The sequence below is a fragment of the Chinchilla lanigera genome, unplaced genomic scaffold (assembly GCF_000276665.1).
Source record: "Chinchilla lanigera isolate Chin_1 unplaced genomic scaffold, ChiLan1.0 scaffold00020, whole genome shotgun sequence".
In the NCBI taxonomy this organism is placed as follows: Eukaryota; Metazoa; Chordata; class Mammalia; order Rodentia; family Chinchillidae; genus Chinchilla; species Chinchilla lanigera.
Genome location: NW_004955421.1, coordinates 25,093,545 through 25,106,238, shown reverse-complemented (window position 1 = coordinate 25,106,238; position 12,694 = coordinate 25,093,545). Strand labels below are relative to the sequence as shown.

At 37.0% G+C, this 12,694-nt stretch overlaps 1 long non-coding RNA gene across 1 annotated transcript in view; it reads right to left on the bottom strand.

Moving 5' to 3' along the window:
* Positions 1-438: 438 nt before the first annotated feature.
* The window catches only part of LOC102012658, a 36,958-nt gene continuing 24,702 nt past the window's right edge, over positions 439-12,694 (bottom strand). The window contains exons 2-3 of the long non-coding RNA XR_260828.2: positions 3,302-3,603; positions 439-1,753 (exon numbers count right to left, since the gene is read on the bottom strand). This is a non-coding gene — a long non-coding RNA (uncharacterized LOC102012658). The remainder of the gene's footprint in view (positions 1,754-3,301; positions 3,604-12,694) is intronic.

Below are 12,694 nucleotides of genomic sequence, written 5' to 3'. Positions count from 1 at the left end.
AGTGTTCAGGGCGTGGCAGGCATAGAGCAGAGACTTGCTTCTTCTTTCTCTTTTTATTCCATCCAGGCCACAAGCACATTCGCTGGTGCCATCCACCCTAGTTTTCAGTAAATTCATCATCCACACCCACAACTATGCTGAACTAATCAGTGTCACGCATTTGTGATCTTCGATCCTGCACCCGTGTTCTGCCATCACAAACCCGTGATTCAGTCACCTCAGAAGCCCCAACTGTGAGCGCATGAGGCTTGTGGGGACATCTAGCCACAGCCATAACCATCTTACAATTCATTGTTCATCATACTAAGTCAGCTTTACATAAAAGATAACATACTCATCGCCAATTCCAAAATATTCAGGAATATGCTATCTCTAACATTCAAATAAAAAAGGAAAATGATTTATAGTACAGTATATTTTAACATACAAGTATTTGGATCGAAAGCACTTTAGAGGATAAGATGAAGTCTTGAACCTATGTATAGAACCCTATGCACAGACTAAAGCAAGTGTGCTTGCAATGTTCACCCAAACTCATTGGTGGCATCGCCTCTGGAATATGATTTGGGGAGGGAGAGATTGTGTTATTAACAACATTAGCTTATTTTCTTGTCTTCTGACTTCTTTGTTTTTCCTGTGTTCTTTGCCTTGAGAACAAGAATCTTAAATGTTTACTGCTGTGAACTTAGTGTGCAGTAAGAATATTAGTATGCAGTATATAGTAAGAATATACCATTCCAATTACTACTGCTGTGAGACAAATTACTCCATAATGTAGTAGCTTAAAACAACAACATGGACTTCCAGGGTAAGGTCTCAGAAAATTCTTCTTAATAAAGCAGTAGCACAAGTATGTATGCATTAAAGAGAAGTGAAAACATGAGACCACACAAAGTGCAGAAAGTAAATGTTCATAAAACCATTATTCATAGAAGTCCCAAACTGGAAACAATTCAATAGCTCATCAATTTGTGAATGGATAAGCAAATATAATGTGTGTGTGCAATGGAATATTATACAACAATAAAAAGCAATGAACTACCGAGTAAAAGTTCATTAGTAATAGCCTATATTGAAAAAAATGTAGCTAAATTTCAATTTAGGAAATAAAGATTTGTGAGATGACCAGCACAATTCACTGGAAATTTTCTTTGTGTGAGTTGTCTCTAAACTTTCTAAAGTTTCTCTGAAGTTTTGATCAGCATATTCAACCACCATTAATACCTTTTAATATATTCATTTCTTGTCTTCAATCAACACCACTTTTGGTTCTTTAAATATTTACCAAGCTTTTGTTAACCAACCTGATCTATCCTGGAGAAGTACTGAGTTTAACAGAGGGTAAAGAGAAACTAAAGGTTAAAAGGAAATCTAGATTACCTTCTCAAAATTAGTGTCGGACAAGATACAATCAAATATGTGAACTTTTCAAGAAGAAATGCCTTAAGTTAAGCAATATAGACATTTTACTATGGAAAGTTTTTATTTGGGATAAACAGATGTGGCACTGGGACAGCACAGAGACGTGTCCAGTCATTCCATGGACAGGGTTGAGACTCTAAAGCACTGCACTTCCAGGTTACAGGTCTGCCACAGAGTCGCAGCCTGCTCTTCACTGGATCATCAAGCATTTCATCGGACAATGGAAGGAATTGAAGCGGGCGTTATGTGCTTCCTAAATTCTGCTTTCATTGATATCCAGTGTTTTCCAGTCTTGGTTAAACCGGAAATAATTCTCACCTTTGGAACTTTCCTGAAAAGGGAATAGCATGAGGGAAGGGAGGATTGAGAGGAAGGAAAGAGAAGGTAGAAGACAGGGTGAATATGATCAAAGCACTACATATGCATGTATGGAAATGTCATATGAAGCCCATTCATTTGCACAGTGATAAGCATTAATAATTAGAATAAAAATTACATTAAGAAAAAATGAAATAACTCATCCTGGATGCAGTTTATTTACATCATGAGACAGTGTCTCCCTAAAGTTTAATGTTGACATGAGTAACATGAGAGTGAAGAAAGACATGAAGGATTCACTTTGTGATGAGCTGAGTATGTGCCCCCATAGAAACACATTATGATGATACAATTTATAGAAAACTGAAACTGGAATGATAGCAAATGATCACTTGGTACCTTCTCTGTACCAGGCACTTTGTTCTCTGCAACCCACATCATACTCTTAGATTTTGCAACAGCTTTATGAGGTAAATACTTGCAATGCTCATTTTATAGTAAAGTAACATAAGATCAAGTTGCAAAATATCACATAGCATATTAAAGGAAAGCTGGCATCTGAATCTAGAATGATGAATTTTAGCATTTAGCCCAGAACTGAGAAATTATGTTCTTCCTCTGAGACCAACTGAGTATCCCCAAATCCCTCTGAATTACTTTCTCACCATGATCATATATGTCTTCAGTCTTTCGCTTCATCCTTAGAAGACCTCTTGATAGGAGGGCAAGATAAAAATATATAGGACCAAATTTGTCCAAGACTGCTGAGATTGGAATAATCATCTCTATTTACTGTGGTACCACAATCTGCTCTGTAAAACCTCTAAAAAGTCACTTTGACTTTTTCATATGTCTAATTGAGCAAGCCACATGTTATCTCTTCAAATTAAAAATCCATATAATGTATGTACTTTTCATAGTAGCTTTAAACTCATTGTACTTGTCAACGAACTTTTCTTCTTGTGACATTGTGTACTAATATGGTACTTATCAAAGTATAATGAATATAATTATAATACAATACTTCCACCATATGAGGCCAAGTGGCTGCTGTCTGAGAAACTGATAGGGATTATATTTCAAAGAAAAGAGGCCTATTTCCTCGGATCATCTCAAGCTCCAAGCAAGGGTGTGTAGACTGGGCTTTTGCCTTCAATAAGGAAGATCAAATAGCTTCTGCTATTTTCAGCTGGTCCTTTACAGGTGTTCTATAACACTGCCACACTACTCTGCAACATTTTTTATGGATATCATCATCCCAATAAAGTAAGTTATTTTTATTCATTCCCAAGTTTATGTGCCACTGAAGACTTACTGCCAGCTTGATTTATGAATTTCCTTTGCTCGGTTTTAGTATCAATAGAATGTATCATTCTCTTCTTTTTATTCAGAGTTTTTCTTCACATTTAAACAAGCTGTATTACATAAAAATTTTTGTGGTATTCTCCCTGAATCGGAAGCTAGGTCCACAGAGGGTGAGGGAGAGAGTTATAAAATGAAAAAACCATAATTCCAAGAAAGAAAGAAATTCTACCTGAACTATTTCAGCCTGCCATTTTACCTTAAGTCATCAAACGTTTGAGATCTTCAGGCTCCTCACGGTAATTGTAATTTATGTGCATATGGTAAATGATGTATAGCAGGGTGCTTTCAAAGAAATAAACCACTGCACAAAATGCAGAAAGCTTTGCAGTACTTTAACGAAAGATAAGATGACGTGGGCATCGGTCTTCCTCTTCTCTCCTCTTCCCAGCCGTCCTGCTTCGACAACAACAGGGACAACTCTGCCAGGAAGAAACATCTGTTTCTGCTGTGAACTCCCTCTGTCCTCATCATGCTTCAGCTTCCAATTTTACAGCGATTCTAGTTTGAACATGCAAACGTTGAAGTTCAATTTTACATACCCTCATAAATACACAGGGGTTTTCACAGAGCTAGCCATTAACCTGAAGTTGATGTGCATCAGTTTACCTGTTTTTTTTCATATTTTGCTGTAAGGAATATACACAAATGTGCTACATGTGTTAAACATCTCAATATACTCAATACAATTCTGGAATTTTTAAATCAATTTTTCATATTTATCTACATTGATGTATGAATTCAAGTTTAGTGATTTTAACTGTCATAGACAGTGTATTAAAAGTCAATATTTTATCCCCTTCACATTCATTGTAGGTTTTAATATATATAGTTAATGCTACAATAAACATACATGTCTCATTTTGCAATTCAGCAAAGAATCGTCTGGCAAACTCCAGAGTAGAAGATTTGCAAGGTCTTTACAGACCATCTCTGAATAATATCTTCTTCACTTACTCAAATTTGCTAATTCTATCTTTGGCTGTGTTTAATCTGGTATTAATATTACTCACAGATCTTTTATTTTTGGTTATGCATTTTTTTAGAAAACCTACTTGTTTTTTCATGTATGCTATGTCACTTTATAGTACTTAGTACTTACAGATATTTTTAGTGTTGTTTTAGAGTTTTCAGTCACAGCAAGTGTGATGATTAAGTTTGTGCATCAATTTGACTAGACCATGGGATGCCTAGCTAGCTGGTTAAAACTTATTTCATAGTGTGTCTATAAGGGTCTTTCTAGAAGAGATTATCACTTAAATTAGTGGATTCAGTAAAGCAGATGACCTCCTCAATGCAGATAGGAATCATCCAACCCATTGAAGGTCTGAATACAAAGGTGAAAAAGGTTGAATTAACTCCATTTGAGCTATTTTTGTCACTCTTGATTCTTAGTCCTTCATTCAAGAACACATATGATGGGCTCTTTGGCTCTCACACCTTTGAACTATGTCTCCAGCTTCCTCTTTATATTTCTTTTTTTTCTAGTATTGATGATGGAATCCAGGGCCTCACATTTATTAGGCAAATGTCCTACCGCTGAGCCATGTCTACCGGCTTCCTGATTCTCCTGCTTATGGACAATAGATTACTCAGCCTCCCTAACTGCATGAGTTCATATTTTAAGATAAAACTATTTCTAGATATGTATCTCCTCTCAGTGCCATTTCTCTTGAAAAGCCTGACTAACACAGTAAACATAGCTGTTTTATTATTTCGTGAGACATTTCCAACACTTGACATGTTTATAGGTCTGTTTTGGTTCTCTGTTGTGTTTTATATGCTTCTGATGCTTCAGCACCATGGTTCCTATTGCTTTCTATATTTATTACTTTTTGACTATGTGCTTTCTTTGTCTTTGAAAAAGTATAATGGAGACTCTACAAGAAATATGATGGGAAGAAATGCTTTCTACCTTAGAAAGTGAATGTCTTCTGCTTTTTGCATTCTCTTTGGTAAAGTACCTACCACTTTTACCAGTCAGGGAAGAAGCTAAAAAGAGTTGAGTTGATAATAACTCAGTCCACTCAAGTGATGCAAATTTGAGCTAAAAATGTACACGGTGTTAAGAACCATTAATTTCCTCTACTCTTCTGCTCAATGTAAAAACAGCTCCTTGTGATGCCTTGAAGTTAGGGGCATAGGAAAGGTTTATTTCTAACTCACTTTTCTCTAAATTTGTGACTATATGGGGTCCTAGTTTAATATAACATTAATGTGGTACTAGATCAATTTACTTGTTTCCCATACGTAAAGTCCACATGAAATAAATTCCAAGATTGTCAAATTATATCTGGGGTAAGGCAGCTCAGCTATTATTTACTTACCTTTCTGGATTGGTCTAGCTTTGAACCTGATAATATTTTACTACTTAGATTGGACAGGGATATTTTTTTAAGTATTTCTACCCAATATTTTAAATTTTTTTCAGTAGCAGGGTAAGACTAAATAATCTAATACTCTCTATGTTATAATTTGAACATATTGAAGTATGTACAGATCTGATAGCTAATAATAATATTTCTGTAGGCTCACAATCTTGTCTCATATGCTGAATAATTTTTCCAAATAGGAGCTAATTTCCTTGGAATTTTATCAGTAAGAGTAATTTGAGGATTAGTTTACAATATGTTTTAGTGGAGAGTATTGGTGTTTGCTTTGGACAGATTCTGCAGGATGCTTCCAACCTGGCATAACTATAAATTAAATTTTCAACACAAAGTTTTAAGGGTCACACATGCAGTATGAATTCCACTCACAGCTCTAACTATGGGTTTAAAGTAAGTAAATGTTCCTACTATTGACACGGCAGATGTTGACACAGGTAGTTCTTCTCCTGTTGCTCTGAACTTCTCACATACTGCAGGTGCCTAGTTAAGGGAGTCTCGTTGATTTGCGCTCACACTGCCTGAGCTGTAGCCCACCAGAAGACTGGCACATCTTTTAGATCCAAAGCCGCCTCCGACACTGCCCTAACTCAGAGAGCTGCCCTTTCCCTTCTGACTGCTGACTCTTTCTTTCTCATCCATGTTATTAAAAACGTTTTATTTTAAATGTGTCATTTGTATATGTTCTATGATGCAAGGTATTTCTCTACACCTAACAGTGAGTCACATTCTGAAAAATGGAATGCACCACATGGTCCCAAGTCTTCCTGCCTCGTTGCCTTCTTTGTTTCTGCCTGGCAGTCCCGACTGTTCGTTTCTGTATGCCGGCCGTCACGTTTACAACAGCCCTCCACTCAGTAAACACTGAGTTAAGGAAATTATTGAAAAATGATCAAACAAAATGAGTTAGTTCTTTTGCTAAATAGAAACTGTGTGTCTTAATACAAGTTTAGTATATGAAAAATAAATTCCATGATCAGTTTTTAATTTTCGATTTTATACATCCTATGCATTTACAAAGCTAACAACTGAACCAATTACTTTTTGAGCTATGCAGTATTTTCTATTACATTATATGCAGCAATATAGTTACATATAACCTTAAAATGTAACCTTAAGTATTATAAATATTCATTTAACTTTCACTGTTTGTTATAATTTTTCAGTCTTCCCTTTATCAACATAGTCATTAGGTAATATTGTGGATTAAGCAATAGCTTCAGTGGATTTGTAGTGATAAGCAGTTGAAAACTTGATGCGATCCACCCATTTAACACTGTTAATCTCAGTCCAAATGCAAATTTGCTGTCTGAAACAATGTTCAACTGCTAATAGACATGTGATTTATGCTCAGTCAAGTCTATGCATGGTCAGCAGTGATGAGTTTTTAAATGTGAGAGTAATAAACAGAGGCATAAACTTTCTACTCAGAAACCCAAAGGAAGCATAATTCCCAAGAAAAAGTGAAGAATAATAGAATGATCCCCTTCAAAAGTTAGGTAAAGTGTAATATAGAAAACACTACTAAATCATCAAAGAGGTTCTTGGGGACTTTATTCTCATGAAATCATGAGAATTCCAAGGAACAGACTTGGGATTCGCTGCCATAGGCCTCCTGTTCCAAGATAATCAAACCAGCTTTAAGATATCTTAATTGAACACTCACAGTCTGTACTCACTCAAATAAAAAAACTTTTTCCAACTAACTAGAATGGGTAAGATTTAGGCATGAACTTACTCAGTGTATTTATCTCAAAAATATTTAATGAGACTTATGTTCTAATTGAAATATGCAAATGAAAATTAGGTGAACTGGTTGATTTTGACAATTTACTACACTTCTTTGCCCTTCATTAGAATATAAATGCTGTATTGCTGGACATTTTTTATTTTTATTTTGTTTTTTTTTTCTTCTTCTGGTACCAGGAATCGAACCCATGACCTTGTGCTTGCTAGGCAAGTGCTTTGCTGCTGAGCTCAATCCCCAGCCCCTGCTGGACATTTTTTAAAACAAAGAAAACATGACTGTCTCCAGGGCCCATCTTTCATGTAAACATGAACTCAGCGCCGAACAGAACATTTGAGTCCTTATAGTTCATTAGTGGGAATACAACCGGGTAAGGGTCTTGTGGGAATTCGTTCAAGGTCTGGCTTGTTGCTTCACCCAACCTTAATCTTCCAGACAGTTGTATTTGTCTCTCTGTAATCAAAGAAATAAAAGCTTCTACACCATCATCTCTCCTTCAGAAGAAAATAAAAAATGAGAGCAGGCTTATAAAAACAAGGATATTTTAAGACAGCGATACTTGACTTTTCCTGCATAAGTGAGAATTTCCTGTTGAGAGAGTTGACAAAGTGGGCTTGAGGCGGCTTTCCTGTAATTAATTTTCTTTGTGTGTGAATTTAATACTGATGCAAAGGTGCTGCTCATTTGACAACCCCAAGGTTTAATGTCTAACCACCCAACAGGAAAGGGAGAACACGGCTTCCCAGAATTCCTCCTTAATTAGCTTCAGCCCCCACTCCATGGTACTCATCCACTCATCGAAAGCTGCTAATTGTTATCAACTGAATGATTTTCAGGATGAAATCAATACCTAGGAAGAATACAACTCATTTACATTGCTTGTTGAACAGCGAGGTGACAAGCAGTGTTCATACTCATGACTCCAGGCGAGATTTGAACTTGCAGTAAATAGAGGTGGCATTATGTTGCTCAAAGAGCGTTGAACTCTAAATAACAATGACTGAATTCTTGTTCTACCTGATTGTGGATAAATTAAATTAACTGAGGGCTAGGAGGCTTCGTTTCTTCCATGACAAAATACAGACGAGGTCAAAGTCTTCTCCAATACTAAATAACTTTTTTAAAATTATCGATTCAAAGGCACTAATCAAACTGCATGGTTTACTACGAGAGAGTGGGATGTAAAACTATATATTTGGAATATCGCAATCATTGTGCCAAGTATGTCTTTTCTTTAATCTTTAAGAGCTGTGGGGGAAGTAAGAACTTGAGAAATATCTGCCTCTATTTTATTTTCTTCTATTCTGCACTTAGCTTTTCCAGTGAAACTAGCTGAGATATTTGAGAATATAAAGGGTTTTGGATGAGTGAACATTGAGTGACTGGAGCTCTCAGGAAAGAATTTAAAAGATCTCAGAGGCATGCAGCCACGTTATATAAACATATTTTGAACTGTACCATCCTATCCGTGATCCTGGCGCCACAATTGCATTAAGTGAAATTTTATCCAAAATTTGGGAAGGTGTTCTGAGTTGGTTTGTCTGCACTTCTGCTTTTTCTCAAAAACCTTAAGTGAAAATGAAGTCAGTGTAGACAAATGGGCCCAGTGTTAAGAAAGTCCTAACTAGACCGAAACACTTTAATTGCAGCGAACTTTGTCAAAACTGTCACTCTAGCCTCAAAGTGATTCCGAGGAAAAACTTCAGAGTTACATTAAACTTTCGAGATGCTCATTCTTTTGAACTTCAAGGAAATTTATTCTTCCTTCATTTTTTTCTCCCTTTTTAAAAAGAAAGGGTGGTAGGTGAAAGGAATGGCGCATAGTTGTCTTTTTTTCTAACTTCTAAAATCCGAAAGGTTGCTCCTCCGCCAGCCCATTACAGTTGTCATGAAAATGCATTTACTTGTCTTCTATGCACACTTCCCCTACCCCATCCACTAAGATAAAGTTTATATTTATTTTTCTGGAAATACCCAAAGGGGCCCCGGCTAAGCTTCAAATCTATTTTCCTATATGCTGTGGCTTTAAATTCTGCTGTCTGTACTTGGCAAAGGGAGATAACTGGAATAAGCGCGACAATAACTGAACTTGCGAGAAAGCAAGGGCAACTGAGTGTCTAAAAGTCAAATTATGATTTTTATTCGATGAATTGTAAACCCCTCTGAGGGTGCTATTAAGGTTTCTTCCTGTAGTCACAGTTCTTGTAGTTTTAAATAATTGCTATGAATTATTTGTTTTACTCAAATCTTAAACATGGAAAATACATTTTTCCTGTTTGAATTTTGTACTACATGGAATTTAAGAACTTATCCTTTTGCTGAAAGTATGTTGAGAAATTATTGTTCAAATTACTATCAATGGCACAATAGGCCTTCGGTACAGGAATAGACACTAAGGTATTAGCTGTGGTCGCATGAAATGATGTAACATGAATATTCACTGTGACAATGACCAGCCTGTAAGAGGTGCTGGAAAACTAGCTTCTTCCTTTGTCATCTTTACCGTGCAAATTTTTCAACTAACTCAATCTTCATTTTGGCCTGCTTGAATCCTCCTTAGAGTTCATATGCATATAATTATTCCTTCTTATGCAGAAAACAGAAATCTAAGACAGGAACCTATATTTACACTTTTCAAAAATAATATTGACATAGAGCATGCTAATATATATCCACACCAATGTGAGGTCTCAGTCATAAAGGAAATTACATTTATAATAGAATTGTTTACAATAAAGCAGTGAGCAATCACATGCAACTTCTTTTGATTCTATTCCACATTAGGAATGTTACTTAGACCTAGTTGCCAAAGTACTTAGACCTCATTTTCTTATTAGCGGAATGAGGGATTTGATTCTCTGCTTACTTATACAGCATTCCCTAGAGGGGGAAAAAAATGCCAACTCCTATATTCTCCTTGTCCAGAAGAGTTCCAGGAAAGACTATTACTGGGTGGTCTACTGCAAACCACTTATTATTTGTTTTTTCATTTTAATGGGATTTTCCATTTGTTTGATTTTTGAGACAGAGCCTCACTTTGTAGTTTAGGCTGCCCTTGAACTCACTGTGTAGCACAGGCTGGTCTCAAACTCACAGCGACCCTCCTGCCTCAGCCCCCAAGGGCTGAGATTTCAGGCTTGTGCCAGCACACCTGGTTGCACTTACTATTTGTAGATCTGGTTGGTTTTGTCATACTTTTTCCTCAGGATAAAGCCAACATTCACTGTTTTCAACTGATCATATTTTGCTGAAGTATAGCTGAGTTTCTGTGACATATTTAATAGTTACTCTTTATGCAATAATGGAAATATATATTCTGCAAGAAGTTTAAGAGTAACTCCTAAAATAGAAATTTACAGTACATTCTACACACAACTTTTCAATGGGGCAATGGCTCCTTTTTCACTCTAACAGGAAGAATACTTATTCCTTCTCCCCAGCAGACCGCACACACTTCAACTGCTGTCATTGTTTGCTATTCAGTAGAGATGGGAGATGAGTAGACAAATAGGAGGCAACGACAGGCTTTTGTGGCAAGGGGAAAGAGGCCATCCAGTTAGAGCTCAGGGAATTATAAAATTTCAGGTAGAGGAACGATGACTGTCAGAGGACAGGAATGAGAGCTAGGGTTTTAGGTGGTTCTGAAAAAAGTCAGTCTCAGTAGAAGAGAAGATGGGAAGATCCCCACAGAAAGAGCATGGTGTTCTGTGCCAGAGTCACTACAGGGAATTTGGTGTACTGGTGGAGCAAGAAAATGCTAAAGCAAGAAAGAAATTTGTGTACGCAAATAGTGAAATAACTTTTTTTATTTCTTCTGTGTTTTTATTGCTATATTTATGACATAAATTAATACAAAGTAAGGCCGTCTTTTTTTCACTTACAGATTTTTTTCTGAAGATAAAAAATTTTACACCTTATTTCCTGTTTTTAGTTTTTAAAATATGGACTGGGTCAACTATTTGTAGCCCTGTTCAGCAGTGAAATTGAACTGCAGAAAATGTTCAGAGAAGCCTAAGAGTAAGTGTACAAAAGTTATATGGACCCACTCTATGTAATAGCTGATTGCATTTTTTTCCATAGGGCTTCATCCCTAAAATGTTTTACTTTTTGGAATAGAATGTTACTTCGTAGAATTAAAATATTCATATGTGTTTGCTTTTACCAACTGCAATAATACAGTTTTAGTCTTGTGCTCTTGTTCTTAGAATTGATGAGAAGCAAGTCATGTTTTGACGATACAACTTATTGAAAACTGTTTGCCTCCTCGTCTGCTCCTTCTCATTGGAGCCTCGGTAAGGCCTGAGCAGGATCAAATAATCATGGAACAAAAAAAGAACTCACAACCTGAGGAGAGCTCTCATTAATCAAGATGGGCTCAGCTGAAGTGACTTCTGTGTCTGAGGAGCTGTGAAGAGAGACTTAGTCACCTGGCTGGTGAAGAGAAAGAGCTATGAGTATTGACAGTTTGACCAAGCTGATCAGTGACCCCCTACCACACCCAGCTCAGTCTTTACTGAAAGTACCAAGCCCACTTGGATGGGGAAATGTTTTTACTAGGTACTGTCTGAACGTCTAGTTAAATAAGCCTCTGCAAATATCCTACGGGTCTGTAAACAAGTGACTAAGCTGATCAAGGTTTTTCTGTCTGAGTTGCTCCTGGTCTTGATGCTTCCCTGACATTTTAAAGCATGCATCTTAAAACTGACAAAGCACTATGCCGAAAATACCCTCTCGCACATTCTGTACTCCAAAGCAAGCCTTCAGTTGGAGGTCAAAGCCAGCTGCTGTGTCACCATTGTACACATGTTCTCAGCCCTAACCGAAATAAGGCAGGGAAATTGGGCATTTATGACTCTGACATTAGAACCCAGATGAAGTCATGAACATTTTCAGCACCACCCCCAAAATGTTCATTCCGTGCCACATTTTTCACCAAAGGACACCATCGTGCAAAGAAGGCAGAAAACTGCTGACCTAATTTGTCTGCAAGTGTTGTTTTCTCTGCTTTACTTTGCAGCAACGTCTATTAGTAAACAGAAGTAGATGTGCACAGGTCTCTTCCCCAGTCCTGTTAAAATTGCATATTAAAAGAGTACACGGACCTTAGGTTTTCTTTGTGTTTGACACTTGCGCACATCAGAGTCAGTGTCCAAGCTTTCCACAACACCCAGAGTCTGCTTTCACTCGGAACCAGCACTTACCTTCCTACAGCCAGTCCATTCGGATCGGCTTTGGAAACACCGTTGGTTACAAAAAGCACTGAAAACCACTGCTTTCTTTGCAAAAGCACCTTGACTACAGTGTCTGTTCTTTAGAAAAGAGCCAACACAAAAGTAACCAATCATTTTAATCAAACCCTGAACCTGTATCCTTGATATCCTTCCCCCAAAAGAAGAAAAACAGAAATGCTGAATCAGAAAAGAACTTGGGGGTTCCTCTCTCTGCCTCTGCCTCTGCC